Below are 17,722 nucleotides of genomic sequence, written 5' to 3' on the forward strand. Positions count from 1 at the left end.
TTCTACAACTAAATTGTGTGACGAGTAATTCATTGTTGGGAAAAATGTCACCTTGAAGAGAAACCTTGTAGAAATGGAATAACACTGTCATAAAGTCTCAAAATGGTTCAAATGGCTCTGAGTACTATGGGACTTAACTTCTGACGTCACCAGTCCCCTAGAACTTAGAACTACTTAAACGTAACTAACCTAAGGACATCACAAACATCCATGCCCCAGGCAGGATTCGAACCTGCGACCGTAGCGGTCGGGCGGCTCCAGACTGTAGTGCCTAGAACCCCTCTGCCACTCCAGCCGGCGTTTCATTCGAGGCCAAGCTCGATAGAGTAGAGTCAATTTTACATATTTCTATTTAATCGATATGCAAATCTAATAAAGGAACTGCAAGTGCAGACCGAGATTAAAAAGTCGAGGCTGGCGTACACAAACATTCAAGACATGAAGGCCACAGGAGTTTCTGTACGGCCAAGGCAACCATCCCGCTGGAAAGTCTGTAGGTGGGTGAGTTAGCACGCAGCTGCACCGGCCGGCCGACCGCCCAGGGACCAAAACAGTTTTTGCCAGAGAAAACGGATAATGGCCTGTTTGTTCACCTTAAAAGCAAAACCTGCTGTATTTTTCGATGGACCTAGTGTGCAGTTTCAGAGATCTCACAGTTGGACAGTAAACACCCAACGCATATGATATATATTTTCGGACTATTATGCTTAAATGTAGCGCCATTCTCCCGTTTGTAAGAGTACTGATGACTCGCGAACTATTCCTGACGCAATGAGCTGGAGGAGTGAGGGATAGAGAGCGGATGATATACCCTTTCGCTTTTTTACGTGGAGAGGAGTCGTTCCGGTGACGCTCTTGAAGCAGGAACACGTAGTGGGAGCGAGTGCGCTCGAGTATGTATGCAGAGAGCGAGGAACAAATTCTCTACTCAGTACAGCACTGAGAGAGCACCTCTGTTGCTAGCGAATCAGAGTGATACTCTATATTGAGACACTCTCGATGAAGCGTTTGTTCACTGTGTTGGCCGCAACACTTAATGTGTGGTGTGAACGCAGACAGAGTATTAGTTAGCGCCTGCGAGTGAACATTGAGTGGCACTGCGGTGGACTGGTTACCTGACAGGTGTACCACGCCAGTAGTTAGACTAGGGGCAGATAGGAGTCCTTGACATCATCAGGGCATAGTGAGAGTACAGGGGTGGCTGAGCGGTTCTAGGCGCTACAGTCTGGAACCGCGCGACCGCTACGGTCGCAGGTTCGAATCCTGCCTTTGGCATGGGTGTGTGTGATGTCCTTAGGTTAGTTAGGTTTAAGTAGTTCTAAGTTCTAGGGGACTGATGACTTCAGAAGTTAAGTGCCATAGTGCTCAGAGCCATTTTTGAGAGTTCGACTCGCAAAGGTCAATCCAGATAGAAAGAGATATTTTTGTTATTTTTCAGCGACGAACGACGCAGGCAGCAGGCGTCGCAGCTCAGGGTATTGTGCACTACAGCGTAGGCGAGCCCCATCTCTCCTCCATTACTAATAACATACTTCATTCACGTCACTCCATTACATTTCTCACACGACAGCCTCGACCGCACTTAGAAAAATTCAATCGAATAATTATTCAAGTTGAGTAGGCGCGGCTCTCAGCCATTCTGCCGCGTAAATAACATTCTCAAAGAAAAGGGATAAATGAGCTTTCCAATACTTTGTATATAAATTTCATTAACAGACGTAACCTCCTATTCTGAAAAGGACCTGGAAATTTGTGTATCAGTTTATAAATAAAACTTTCACTTGAATTTCTCAGATTTTGAAGTAAATAATATTTTCCGTTAGTTTAAGGTTTTTCTTACACTAACTAGCAATACTCCAGTACCGAAGTATCCCACAAGTTACGTAAGAAAATAGAATATTTTTGTGTCTATTCCTTACAGCAGTCGACTCCAGAAGATATTTATTGCTGAAAGTTTATCAGGCATTTCTATTTGGTACGTTAGGAGCGTCTGTCTGACTTCTGTAGTAGTATGGGATGGAAATTGCTTCTTGCAAGAGCCAAAGGGTACTTGTCAGATCAATCCGTTGCACAACTCGTCAAAACAGCAACCGCACACACTGTTAATCGATAGATGATCTGAGCAACAAGGCCGCCTATCGTTCTTTTCAGCGGACCATCACCACGCCGGTCACAGCGACACATTTAGCCGACGGCCAGCGAGCTCGAGAAGACACTGCCGTTTCGTTCACCCGTCCTGCGACTAATATCAGTGTAACTGGGCAAATGTAAAATTAAAAACATCATAAAAATGTATAAAATAAAAGTTTGTAATGTTCAGACCTCATGTTACATCTCGCACTGAAAAGGTGTCTGACATGTGATGGAACAGAAGCAAATCAGCATAGCTTACTCCATTAGTTTGAAGTGCAGTAGGTAACTACACTATGTGATCAAAAGTATCCGTACAAGTGGCTGAAAATGACTCAAGTTCGTAGCGCCCTCCATCGGTAATGCTGGAATTCAGTATGGCGTTGGCCCACCCTTAGCACTGATGACAGCTTCCACTCTCGCAGGCAGACGTTCAATCAGGTGCTGGAACGTTTCTTGGGGGATGGCAACCCGTTCTTCACGAGTGCTGCACTGAGGAGAGGTATCGATGTCGGTCGGTGAGGCCCGAGACGAAGTCTTGAAGATCTTGGTGCTTTACATCTTCCAAACAGTGGTGTATATCCATGTACGACATGTAACCATGAACACAGTAAAATCTCTTTTAATAAATGGGCTGCTGAATCTAAGAAATTTCGTGTAGTAAAAGTCATCGAAATTAAGCCTATATTTCCACAAGAAAGGGCCTTGACAGTTGCTTCCAATTGCCAGACCTTAACTGGAGATTATGCCTACCATTTCCCATGTGAAATGTTTTCATTATGCTGCTAAATGCGAAGACAAAACAAGAAAGTAAATGTACTTTGCAAACTTATCAAAATACAAGCTGGTTCCACTAGACCTAATGTATGCCCTGCATTTACCCAGAACTGTTAATACGGTTTGCAGTACAGTAACAATAGTAACAGGTTTTTACTGTATACTGTATGCTTGGAAAATAACAGAGGACTGTCCACATTGTTTACTGCAACCTCTAGGTCGTTCGTAATAGCAAAGAGCTTGCATCAGAAGAGACATTTTTCACAGCAGCGGAGATGAACAAGCGCTTATAGCTCTTACGATATGCATTCTAGTGTCGATGCTTACTGGATGATTTTGTTTGGTTTTGGTCCATACTACCACATATCAAACTAGAAAATCTTTTTAGCAACCTATATACAGCTTCATGCCAGCTACCTTTCCGTAATGGTTACCACCGTGTCCCGTCAGATCACCGAAGTTAAGTGCTTTCGATCTCGGCTAGCACTTGGATGGCTGACGACTGGGTCTGTCGGGAGGTGTTGGCATGCGAGGTGCACTCCGGTCCGAAAACTGACACTGATCGGGAGAGTGGTGTGCTGACCACACGCCCTTCCATATCCAGTGAGGCCTATCGGCTAAGGATGACACGGCGGTAGGTCGGTACCGTTGGGCTTTCCGAGGCCTGTTCGGACGGAGTACATAGAGCTTCATAACTAACGGCATCTGCAAGAAATATGTTATTGACCATGCGCAAGCACACGGTGACATAACACAATGAGTTGCATGGTAAGTTGAAGAGCCACACTTCAAAACACTCTGCCTGCAGTAGCAGAGTGGACTCGGCGGAAGACGACAGTACGCTGATCAGCGAGGACGTCATCTGATTGGCGGCTCATCCCTAGAATGCACACTCCGACCGCCAGGCACTCCATGATCGGCATTAACACGAGGTGCCAGGTGAGTAACACCAGCTTTACGACGGGTATGTCGTAACGCGACCACAGAACGCCGCCGTCTCCGTTAACTAGACGGCAGCCCTATACATTACGACCAAGCACATAACCCTGCGTGGCCTGCACATATCGCTAATGAGCACTGGGGGGCAGCAGCTGTAACCGCCCTGTGAACAAAGATATATCAGGATTCTCGGGCCTGTATTCTCATTTGTTTGGTGAATGTTTATGTGTCACAGAAATGATGAACAGTCTAATATTCGTCAACGAAGAACGTCTTAAACATAGTAGTAACCCCAAACGCTACGAGACTGTTTCGGTGCGAGGATTCGATATGCATCTCGCTCAGCTGTTAGTTGCATGATCAACAGACAAATTGCTGATAATTTAAGTCTGCAGCATAGCACTGTCTAGAATTGAATCGCGGAATGTGAGGAAATGAAGGTAATCGAAGCGTCTGTGTCGCGGTATTACAGAGAGATGCTGAAAACTAACTTGCCTGATATGAAATGAAGTTCCAGGGAGAATCGCCCAACAAAGGAAAATGTGCAAACATTAACAATAAGGGCAAAGCCACAAGACGTTTGTTAAGACACAAGAGACAACTTCCATTTTGCTATAGAGAGCTGTGGAGGGCCAGATCTGTAGGGACATACATCCAACAAATAACTGAGACGTACGATGTATGTGCTGTATGAAATCAAGAGTTGGGCAAAAAAAGAGAACATTGTGAGGATCCGCCTCAAACCAGTGACTAATGACTGATGATAAGAAAATGACCATTTTGAGATTTCCATCGAAACAATGTGGAATGACTCAGCTCACAGGCGATGTACGCATGACTCCTGTGCGTTGCATGATGGGACTGAAATATAAGTAACATAAAGAGTTCAAATTGGTCTACGGAAGAGAAATTCTTACGAAGTGATGATTCCATACAAGGCTAAAAAAATAATGCCGTCCAATATTTTATTCATCTAATGGTCGAAGAATTTTGTTGTTGCAAACTCAACTTACTTCTTACAACAGTACACAAGATATGTTCTGGGGAGTTCCACGCCGATTAACTCTTGCTTCCATTAGAAATGGAAATGCCGTGTGGCTAGGGCCTCCCGTCGGGCAAACCGTTTGCGTGGGGCAAGTCTTTCGAGTTGACCTCACCTCGGCAACTTGTCTCCATGGGGATTAAATGATGATGATGATAAGGATGATAACACCCAGTTTCTGAGGGACAAAAACTCCGACCCAGCCGGGAATCGAACCCAGGCATTTAAGTATGACGTCCCGTCTCGCCGACAACTTTTTTTAATGATAACCTTTTATTTTTTCGTTGTTTGTCATTGTGTTTGCTCGTTGCGGACGTCACATGACAGTCCGTTCAAGCTCGTTTGTTAATCCTTCCACTCAGTTTAATTTTTTTTATTTTTTTTATTACACACCTCTCTCTGACCGAACACGCTGAGTTACCGTGCCGTCGCCACTCAGCTACAAGGGGCTTCCTTCCTCTATCTCCTTATCAATCACTTTTTCGGTATTTGCAAGTCCACTACTAAGCGTTTTAAGAGCAGGCCAATCGCATACAGGGTGTTAGAAAAAGATACGGCCAAACTTTCAGGGAACATTCCTCACACACAATTAAAGAAAAGATGTTATGTGGACATGTGTCCAGAAACACTTAATTTCCATGTTACAGCTCATTTTAGTTTCGTCAGTATGTACTCTACTCCCTCGATTCACCGCCAGTTGGCCCAATTGAAGGAAGGTAATGTTGACTTCGGTGCTTATGTTGACATGCGACTCATTGCTCTACAGTACTAGCATCAAGCACATCAGTACGTAGCATCAACAGGTTAGTTTTCATCACGAATTTCGCTTTGCAGTCAGTGCAATGGTCCGCAGCTCGTGGTCGTGCGGTAGCGTTCTCGCCTCCCACGCCCGGCTTCCCGGGTTCGATTCCCGGCGGGGTCAGGGATTTTCTCTGCCTCGTGATGACTGGGTGTTGTGTGCTATCCTTATGTTAGTTAGGTTTAAGAATTTCTAAGTTCTAGGGTCTGATGACCGTCGTTGTTAAGTCCCATAGTGCTCAGAGCCATTTGAACCATTTTTTTAAGTCAGTGCAATGTTTACAAATGCGGAGTTGGCAGATGCGCATTTGATGTATGGATTAGCACGGGGCAATAGCCGTGGCGCGGTACGTTTGTATCGAGACAGGTTTCCAGAACGAAGATGTTCCGACAGAAAGACTTTCGAAACAACTGATGGGCGTCTTAGGGAGCACGGAACATTCCAATCTATGACTCGCGACTGGGGAAGACCTAGAACGAAGAGGACACCTGCAATGCACGAGGCAGTCCTTCGTGCAGTTGACAACAACCCTAATGTCAGCATCAGAGAAGTAGCTGCTGTACAAGGTAACGTTTACCACGTCACTGTATGGAGAGTGCTACGGGAGAACCAGTTGTTTCCGTACCATGTAAAGCGTGTGCAGGCACTATCAGCAGCTGATTGGCCTCCACCGGTACACTTCCGCGAATGGTTCATCCAACAATGTGTCAATCCTCATTTCAGTGCAAATGTTCTACTTACGGATGAGGCTTCATTCCAACGTGATCAAATTGTAAATTTTCACAATCAACATGTGTGGGCTGACGAGAATCCGCACGCAATTGTGCAATCACCTCATCAACACAGATTTTTGTGAACGTTTGGGCAGGAGTTGTTGGTGATGTCTTGATTGGGCCCCATGTTCTTCCACCTAAGCTCAATGGAGCACGTTATCATGATTTCATACGGGATACTCTACCTGTGTTGCTAGAACATGTGCCTTTACAAGTACGACACTACATGTGGTTCATGCACGATGGAGCTCCTGCACATTTCAGTCGAAGTGTTCGTACGCTTCTTAACAACAGATTCGGTGACCTATGGATTGGTAAAGGCGGACCAATTCCATGGCCTCCACGCTCTCCTGACCTCAACCCTCTTGACTTAGAAAGCTCTTGTCTACGCAACCCCGGTACCAAATGTAGAGACTCTTCGAGCTCGTATTGTGGACGGCTGTGATACAATACCCGATTCTCCAGGGCTGCATCAGCGCACCAGGGCTTCCATGCACGGAGGGTGGATGCATGTATCCGCGCTAACGGAGGACATTTTCCACATTTCCTATAACAAAGTGTTTGAAGCCATGCTGGTACGTTCTGTTGCTGTGTGTTTCCATTCCATGATTGATGTCATTTGAAGAGAAGTAATAAAATGAGCTCTAACATGGAAAGTAAGCGTTTCCGGACACATGTCCACATAACATATTTTCTTCCTTTGTGTGTGTGTGTGTGTGTGTGTGTGTGTGTGTGTGTGTGTGTGTGTGTGTAACGAATGTTTCCTGAAAGTTTGGCCCTGCCTTTTTGTAACACCCTGTATACTTTACTTATCTTATGAGCTTAATGAAATTTAAGTTTAAGCCAGTAGACTTTATATGGTGCAGTTTTACAGGATACCACATCACTTACCCCTCCACAAAATCGACAGGCAGACAGAATCATTTTCTGTTTCTTCGAGTAATTAGGCATTCTACTTGTACCATTAGAACATACAGTATGATGCTCTCATCTTATCAGAAGTCGCTTTTCTCCAGCCTATATCTAAACGTGGGGTGTAAAATACTTCATACACAAAATTTTAGAGTATTTATAGAAGATAAAAAAACCTTTTTTATGTGACAGAAGTGTCAGAGGTGAACCGTTCCTCCGACAGGAGTCGATAAAGTTTTGAAGCGCCGTGGGATGAATATTGTTTTAGAGATGTTAAAAACGTCGTCTGTTTACACTAATGCATAGCTGTCACTCAAATAATGGCTGTAGAGTAGGCGAAACGGGCAACCCGCTGTTCTGGAGTGTCTCTTCGTGCGTCGTTCACAAAACACTTCATGTTCCCAACAGAAAGAAGTCCATACGATTGAAATCGGGAGAACTTGGTGTGAATGGTACTCGAGAAAAAAGCAATGAATAAAGAAAATCACCAATTTGTCTTCACCGTCATACAATATTTTCATTCATGGTTTGACTGCAAGATTAAGGTCTCTTAACAAGGAACAATAAGCATTGGAATCCGTGGATAGGACAGCCTGCCGTTTGCCTTGTTTTCACGAACGTCGTTTGCCCCCGGGAATCGCTGTGGTCTGACGTCAGCGATACCATGCCCCGTTGCTGCGCTGTGCTGTTTGTCATCTGTGCGCTGCACCCTCGTTGTACGTTTTAACAATTCAGTGCTGTACCCGCTGCCATTTGCGTTTCTATGCGGAGCGCGCGCTCGCACGGTGCAGGTGCGTCCTACCGTTACTGGTGTTCGGGGAATGCCGGCGCCGTAAATATTAATTTTAACTGATTACCAATCGCGCCGATGACAGTTTTCCGCGTGACGCAGTTGCGTCGTTCTGGCTGGGCGCGTAGCGTCCGGCTGTGGTGCTAGCAGGGTGGAGGGCCGCATGCGTGGTATAACGATCGAATAACCAGTATTCGACTTGTTTTATTTAGCGACATCTTGCAATACAGTAAGCCGTAGCGCAATTGAGTAAAATATGTGACGTGACGCTCTGTGGGGATCACTGACATCATTTAAAGTTCTGTTGTTGTTCTGGTCTTCAGTCTTGAGACTGGTTTGATGCAGCTCTCCATGCTACTCTATCCTGTACAAGACTCTTCATCTCCCAGTACCTACCGCAACCTACATCCTTCTGAATCTGCTTAGTGTATTCATCTCTTAGTCTCCCTCTACGATTTTTATCCTCCAATACTAAATTGGTGATCCCTTGATGCCTCAGAACGTGTCCTACCAATCGATCCCTTCTTCTTGTCAAATTGTGCCACAAACTCCTCTCCTCCCCAATCCTATTCAATACTTCCTCATTAGTTATGTGATCTACCCATCTAATATTCAGCATTCTTCTGTAGCACCACATTTCAAAAGCTTCTATTCTCTTCTTGTCTAAACTATTTATCGTCTATGTTTCACTTCCATACATGGCTACACTCCATACAAATACTTTCAGAAATGACTTCCTGACACTTAAATCTATACTCGATGTTAACAAATTTCTCTTCTTCACAAGCGCTTTCCTTGCCATTGCAAGTCTACCTTTCATATCCTCTCTACTTCGATCATCAGTTATTTTGCTCCCCAAATAGCAAAATTCCTTTACTACTTTAAGTGTCTCATTTCCTAATCTAATTTCCTCAGCATCACCCGACTTAATTCCACTACATACCATTTTGCTTGTTTTGCCTTTGTTGATGCTCATCCTATATCCCCCCTTCAAGACACTATCCATTCCGTTCAACTGCTCTTCCAAGTCCTTTGCTGTCTCTGACAGAATTACAATGTCAACGGCGAACCTTCTCCATGGATTTTAGTACCTACCCCGTTTTTGTTTCCTTTACTGCTCGCTCAATATACAGATTGAATAACATAGGGGATAGGCTACAGCCCCGTCTCACTCCCTTCCCAACCACTGCTTCCCTTCCATGTCCCTCGATTCTTATAACTGCCATCTGGTTTCTGTACAAATTGTAAATAGCCCTTCGCTCCCTGTATGTTATCCCTGCCACCTTCAGAAATCGAAAGAGAGTATTCCAGTCAACATTGTCAAAAGCTTTCTCTAAGTCTCAAATGCTAGAAACATATGTTTGCCCTTCCTTAATCTAGCTTCTAAGATGAGTCGTACGGTCAGTATTGCCTCACGTGTTCCAACATTTCTACGGAGTCCAAACTGATACATTCAATATCGAATTCGAAAAGTGATACAGCATTATAACAATTCAGACACGTGGTATGCTACACCTCGTCAAAGGAAAATTATTCCGCCAGAGGACATTTTAACACGCAGGCTCTGAATGAAGGGTTCATCATGTAGGCGTTTCGAATTAAATTCTTTTGGTTTCCGCATCAAAAGTTTTGCATCACCGCGATATGTCAAGCATGTGGGTGCTATTGAGACTGTTTCTTTGCCTATCGGACTGTCAGCACTGATATAGTTTGTAAATATACGCACAATTATCATGAGCAGTACCTGCGGGTAAAACGCTGATCTCGAATGGACCTCAGCAATTCAGTTTCAAACAAAGCACCCTTAGGGATACGCTACAGACGACTGTGGAACAGTAGAGTGAACAACCATCATAAAACGAAGGACAATCGCCAGAGATGGTATGCATCAGCCCTTACGCGCAGATGGCAAATAGGAGGAGTTCAAAATGGTTCAAATGGCTCTGAGCACTATGGGAATCAACTGCTGAGGTCATACGTCCCTTAGAACTTAGAACTACTTAAACCTAACTAACCGAAGGACATCACACACATCCATGCCCGAGGCAGGATTCGGACCTGCGACCGTAACGGTTGCTCGGTTCCAGACTGTAGCGTCATCCCGGTCGGCAATACGGGAGTTCGTTTTAAGGCGTTATGGTGTGAACATGGAATCTCATCCGATTGACAGTAATTGTTGAGGACTCGCAGTGGACAGCACGTGCACGTATAACAGGCACACAGGACAGTCTGGCTTTATAGTCAAAACGACCCTGGGCAGAGTACTTCGTAACTGAAATCGTCTTTAGAAGACGCTACTGGACGTCAGGTATCAGACAAACTATTGCAACTGCATCTTCCGAGTCGACATTACCGACGAAGATGGCAAGCTGACGCTATGGTGTAACTACGCGTCAGGTTATACATACATCCATCGGCCGCTAGTTATTTTTTTTCCTCTTAGTGTGAATAGCATCTCTAGTTGCAGACAGAAATAGACTTCGGAACATACCATTCGCAGCATGCTTATCCAAAGAAGATGGGCACCAGATAATGGCAGCAAGCTGCTGAAACATATGTTCTCTATTAATATAGGAATACTAACGTGTCTGCAACAGATTAAATGTTATTTTGGAAACAAATTGTAATACATTGGCAGACCTCGACAAATTCTCGGAACCATGGACAAATTTAAATACAAGTTATATCGTTCAGGTCCTGAATTGTAATGTACAAATGAAATTGGACTATAATTTTATATGTTTTGACATCTACTGTATAGACAAGAAGAGGATCAGTAACAATTAAAATCAGAGTTGACTGCTTATGAGATGGTCTAAAGTCAGAAGTTTCTTATTATTTTTGTTTGTTGATTGTTTTTCATTTCATTCAGAATTACATCTGGCAGTTAATTTTGTTCTGAGTAGTTCTAATATCCAGGGTGTAAAGGGCAATCAAAAACGTTCTGTTCGAATGTCGTACAGTCTTAAATCGCTGCGCCAATCATGCGAAATCGGCGTGAACATTTAGTATCTCATCCCATCGACGTACAAGGTTGAAGTACCCGTTTAGTAAAACACCATATTCTGCTGCGTGAAGAAGTGCGTGATCGCCTGTTACACATCCTCGTCCCACAGGAACCGTCCATCCTTCAACGCCTTTTTTAAGGGATCGGCATAATAATCGCTTGCTGAGAGAATAGCACTACAGGATGGGTCTTCGATTGTCTCTCAATTGGGTTGGCGTATTTTCTGCGTTACGACATCTGCGATATGAGGAAGTGCAGCTGCACACCGTGTCACAGTTTTCATTTCTCAAACGTGGCTTTCGATAGCTAAGCTGTTCCACACATATTTTTCGTTCTCCAATGGATGTCTACCGGTGTTTGTTCTTCGTCAGCCAAGAAAAGAGTAACAGCACGTTGGTGCTGTTTGATCGCATTTTGTAATAACGCTGCAATAGCTCACGTATCTGCGTTTACCGCACACACGTCGGAAAGACACGAATTCCACACTAAACTCTTGCCTACAAATCGGTGCTTATATACTCGCATCGGAGTCGTCCTACGTTACATATAAGACGTAACAACGCCCTCTAATGGTGCCCCTACTTCTGTCTTCCTTGCAAGCCTTAATTTTACATCTGGCCTTCATAAACCAAGCACGAACTTTTCATGTTCACACGGAAAATCAAGCACGAACACTTAGTAGGAAAGCTAATGTAATTAAATTTGGTACTAGGATATATTTTCGCTTGCGTTTTCTAGATATTCAAGTAAAACCTACAGAAGTGAGATTCATAAACACCCCTAGTTCCACACTGAGCCTGTACCGGTCAGGATTTATAGTAAGCTGTTCAAGACACTCACTCCTACCACCGTACAAATATTTGCCACACCACGGATTATTTTTCGCCTTGAGGAGCTTTTGGTCTTCATTATCTGGCTTATTACGCTATGGGCTTAGTAGAGCACTTACAAACTATAAAATCGACGTTTGTGTAAATTTTAGCGAACAATTTTGTATATTTGAACAGTATAAAATAAACAAGTACATTGTTGTAAAGGTCAGGCCTTCTCACTAAGAAAATACTGTGCTTGTAAGGGTTAAGTCTGAATCGAATTGTAAATGTAATTAGTTTTAGCGTGGGGGGTACAAAAGATTTTTTCGTTCATTTCCCTCAAGCACATTTAAATTAATAATGTTAATGAAGTAGCGGACAATGCTTGTGGCCTGATCAATGTTACTGTTGTGGTCTTCAGTCCTGAGACTGGTTTGATGCAGCTCTCCATGCTACTCTATCCTGTGCAAGCTTCTTCATCTCCCAGTACCTACTGCCACCTACATTCTTCTGAATCTGTTTAGTGTATTCATCTCTTGGTCTCCCTCTACGATTTTTACCCTCCACGATGCCCCCTAATACTGAATTGGTGATCCCTTGATGCCTCAAAAAATGCCCGAACAACCGATCCCTTCTTCTAGGCAAGTTCTGCCACAAATTTCTCTTCTCTCCAATTCTTTTCAATACGTTCTGATTAGCTATGTAACCTACAAGTCTAATTTTCAGCATTCTTTTGTAGCACCACATTTCAAAAGCTTCTATTCCCTTCTTGTCTAAACTATTTATCGTCCATGTTTCACTTCTATACATGGCTACACTGGATACAAATACTTAAATCTATATTCGGTGTTAACAAATTTCTTTAGAAACGCTTTCCTTACCATTGCAAGTCTACATTTTATATCCTCTCTACTTCGACCATCATCAGTTATTTTGCTCCCCAAATAGCAGAACTCATTTACTACTTTACGCGTCTCATTTCCTAATCTAATTCCTGCAGCATCACCCGATTTAATTCGACTACATTCGATTGTCCTCGTTTTGCTTTTGTTGATGTTCATCTTTTATCTTCCCTTCAAGACACTGTCCATTCCGTTCAGCTGCTCTTCCAGGTCCTTTTCTGTCTCTGAAAGAATTACAATGTCATCGGCGAACCACCAAAAATCAATAGACATCAAGAAAGGCCTACTATTTGGAATAGTTCGTGTAGCCGGAAATTTTGGTACAGTTGTAGGAGGGAGTGCCAAGCAGAACATAGTAGAAACCCCCATGGGTGAGGGATGAGTGTGAAATGGAGGTACGTTTGAAGGTCTTTTCTGTACTTTTTTTCCTTGAATAAATTGAAAATGGTAACCTCATGTGAAAGCGTATCTCAGTAAAAAATTTAATTGCATTAAATTTCCTACAATAGAGTTTTCATATTTTTTTCAGTAGAAATAATAGTCTGCTCACAGCGACCTAGAGAATATGAACATCTTGCACGTGGTTTATAAAGGGCAGGGGTAAAAGGCCAGAGGTAACATTGCGTGTCGCATAAAACGACAGCGTTATTGACAGCTGAATCACCCTGCGTGATGCTTAGTGCGCTTAGGGTGTGTTCGCCTAATGGTAAGTGTTTGTTCATGGGATTGTCAGGATCAGTAAAGAATGCCCCTGAATATTTGAAACTAGCCCTTACAAATAGCTTCAATTACATGAATATGTTATAACTTCCATGATGAAATCTTTAAAAACAAAGCATTCTAGAGGCATCGATGAAATATCAACAGAGTTAATTAAGGCACGTTCTTGTGACATTAGTACAATTCTAAGTTACTTGTGTAACCAGTCAATTATAACTGGGACATTTCCTGTCTGGCTAAAATAGGCAGATGTTAAGCCTCTATTCAAGAAAGAGGATAAAGTGGTACCATCAAACTACAGACCGATTTCACTTTTGCCAGTACTCTCAAAAATGTTACAAAAACTAATGTACAAGCAGCTTCTCAACCATCTGACCACAAATAACATACACTCCTGGAAATGGAAAAAAGAACACATTGACACCGATGTGTCAGACCCACCATACTTGCTCCGGACACTGCGAGAGGGCTGTACAAGCAATGATCACTCGCACGGCACAGCGGACACACCAGGAACCGCGGTGTTGGCCGTCGAATGGCGCTAGCTGCGCAGCATTTGTGCACTGCCGCTGTCAGTGTCAGCCAGTTTGCCGTGGCATACGGAGCTCCATCCCAGTCTTTAACACTGGTAGCATGCCGCGACCGCGTGGACGTGAACCGTATGTGCAGTTGACGGACTTTGAGCGAGGGCGTATAGTGGGCATGCGGGAGGCCGGGTGGACGTACCGCCGAATTGCTCAACACGTGGGGCGTGAGGTCTCCACAGTACATCGATGTTGTCGCCAGTGGTCGGCGGAAGGTGCACGTGCCCGTCGACCTGGGACCGGACCGCAGCGACGCACGGATGCACGCCAAGACCGTAGGATCCTACGCAGTGCCGTAGGGGACCGCACCGCCACTTCCCAGCAAATTAGGGACACTGTTGCTCCTGGAGTATCGGCGAGGACCATTCGCAACCGTCTCCATGAAGCTGGGCTACGGTCCCGCACACCGTTAGGCCGTCTTCCGCTCACGCCCCAACATCGTGCAGCCCGCCTCCAGTGGTGTCGCGACAGGCGTGAATGGAGGGACGAATGGAGACGTGTCGTCTTCAGCGATGAGAGTCGCTTCTGCCTTGGTGCCAATGATGGTCGTATGCGTGTTTGGCGCCGTGCAGGTGAGCGCCACACTCAGGACTGCATACGACGGAGGCACACACGGCCAACACCCGGCATCATGGTGTGGGGAGCGATCTCCTACACTGGCCGTACACCTCTGATGATCGTCGAGGGGACACTGAATAGTGCACGGTACATCCAAACCGTCATCGAACCCATCGTTCTACCATTCCTAGACCGGCAAGGGAACTTGCTGTTCCAACAGGACAATGCACGTCTGCATGTATCCCGTGCCACCCAACGTGCTCTAGAAGGTTTAAGTCAACTACCCTGGCCAGCAAGATCTCCGGATCTGTCCCCCATTGTGCATGTTTGGGACTGGATGAAGCGTCGTCTCACGCGGTCTGCACGTCCAGCACGAACGCTGGTCCAACTGAGGCGCCAGGTGGAAATGGCATGGCAAGCCGTTCCACAGGACTACATCGAGCATCTCTACGATCGTCTCCATGGGAGAATAGCAGCCAGCATTGCTGCGAAAGGTGGATATACACTGTACTAGTGCCGACATTGTGCATGCTCTGTTGCCTGTGTCTATGTGCCTGTGGTTCTGTCAGTGTGATCATGTGATGTATCTGACCCCATGAATGTGTCAATACAGTTTCCCCTTCCTGGAACAATGAATTCACGGTGTTCTTATTTCAATTTCCAGGAGTGTATTACCAAGAACACAGTTTGCATTTCCGTATGTTTCTGATATCGAGAAGGCTATTTACACCTACAGTGAAAATGTACTTAATTCATTAAATAACAAATTACAAGCAGCAGGTATTTTCTGTGGTTTGTCAAAGGCATTTGAGTGTGTAAACCACAACATACTTTTAAATAAATTGGAATTCTATGGTGTCACAGGCAGTGCAGCAAAATGGTTCAAGTCATACCTCGCTAACAGGAAACAAAGGGTGCTAGTGCAAGTCACCAGTCATCATCAGAATGGGAAGAATGTGGTGTACCACAAGGATCCATATTAGGGCCATTGCATTTTCTTGTGTACACTAATGATCTCTCATCAGTTACACTGCCAGATGCAGAGTTCCGTTTGTTTGCAGATGACACAAGTACTGCAATAAATAGTATGTCGAGTGTAGTTGTAGAAAGATGCTAATGATATTTTCGTGGATATTAATAAATGGTTAAAAGCTAACTCATTGACATTAAACTTCGAAAAGACTCACTATACGCAATTCATAACCTGTAAGAGGTTTCCAGCCAGCATATGCATGAAGTATGAAGAAGAGCAGATAGAAGAGGTTGACAGTCATAAATTCCTTGGACTACAACTTGATAATAAATTCAGTTGGGAGGAGCGCAACACAGAACTGCAGAAACGCCATAACAAAACTGTATTTGGAATTTGATTGTTAGCAGACATAGGCGACATAAAAATGAAAAAGCTTGCATACTTCGCCTACTTTCATTCCATAATGTCATATGGTATAATATTTTGGGGGAACTCTTCAAGTCAAGCAAAAGTTTTCAGAGTCCAAAAGCGTGTAATACGTATTATTTGTAGAGTAAATTCACGGACGTTCTGAACAAACCTCTTCAAAGAACTTGTTGTACAAACTACTGCCTCTAAGTATATTTGCTCCTTAATCAAATTTGTCCTAAATAATATATCTCTTTTTACAACAAACAGCTCAGTTCATACATACAATACCAGGAACAATATGATCTGCACAAGGACTTAAAAGCACTTTAGTTCAAAAAGGTGTCCACTACTCAGGAACACTCACTTTCAGTAATTTTCCAGCAAACATAAAAAAAATTAGTTACAAATAAAGACCAGTTTAAAAGGAGCCTGAAAAACGAACTAGTGGCCGACTCCTACTTGACGAATTTTTTAATAGAAACAATTGTATTATATATATTCATACTGTTAGTATTGTTATTTCAGCTTAAAAAAATTTACATGTTCCACATCCACGAGGATCTCCTCAGCACGGAACTGTGGAATGAAAAACTAATCTAATCTAATCATTCCTGGACACTGTCTTTACTGCCAGTGATAGTTTGAAGCTTTGAACAAAAATTCATCTGGTCTTGTGAAGGATAACGCGGTGATTTTGCGATAATAATAATTAAAGGCACGTTTGCATAGTTATATCGAAGGAAAGCCCTGTGACGTACCTTTTAATATCACGCTAGATAGGTCACAGTTTAGCCTCAGTGGCGGCAATATGTCAGCAAAGCCCGTGGGTAGCGTGGGATCTCTCCGGGGTCTTGGAGTCTGAACCACCTGCTCATTCGTCCCGTGTTACAGAGCGGCCTCCGCCCTGCAAAAACTTCCCGCAGGTGGCTACTCGCTGCGTTGTCAGGGGCCAAAGGGCCTGACAAAAAGAGCAAACGGGGGCGGCCGTCGTTTCTAATCCTGCCAAGTCGCAGGTGTTAAAAAAAGCGCCCCGAGCCAAGTAGGCTGGGAGTGGGGGCAGCTCCATAATCCCGACCAGGCCACCGGTGAGGCGAAATGAAAACCAGCTGCACACCGCGTCTCTCTGTGACGTCCGCATGTAAATGAGCAGCCGCGCCAGGAAAATATTATGTATATTAACTTCTTAAAAATCTAATTAAAGTGAGATTTGATTTACGCTGCGAAATATGGCTCCCCGGAGGTGGCTGCGATATATTTCCCCGGCGTCCACTTGCGGACCATGCTGCTCCTCGGGAGGGGGAAAAAAAGTGACGAACTGTCTTGCAGACTCAAGCTCGGATCTTTATTCACCGAGACCTCCCTTTAGAAGGACTTGGAAAATTGCGGATACCCAGCGGATACCATCATAATTTACTCCTAACGAATGAAGGGAGAAAGTTACTCCAGGGACGTTGATTGTGTCACGCCGATGCATGTTATGCAGTAATATACGGCAAGTGTCTAATTCCTCCCCGGAAAACTTTTATTGCATCTTAGAGTTTTATAAAGGTTAGAAATATTATGAAAATCTTCAGCGTTATTTCATTCAGTCGT

The sequence above is a fragment of the Schistocerca gregaria genome, chromosome 6 (assembly GCF_023897955.1).
Source record: "Schistocerca gregaria isolate iqSchGreg1 chromosome 6, iqSchGreg1.2, whole genome shotgun sequence".
Classification (NCBI taxonomy): domain Eukaryota; kingdom Metazoa; phylum Arthropoda; class Insecta; order Orthoptera; family Acrididae; genus Schistocerca; species Schistocerca gregaria.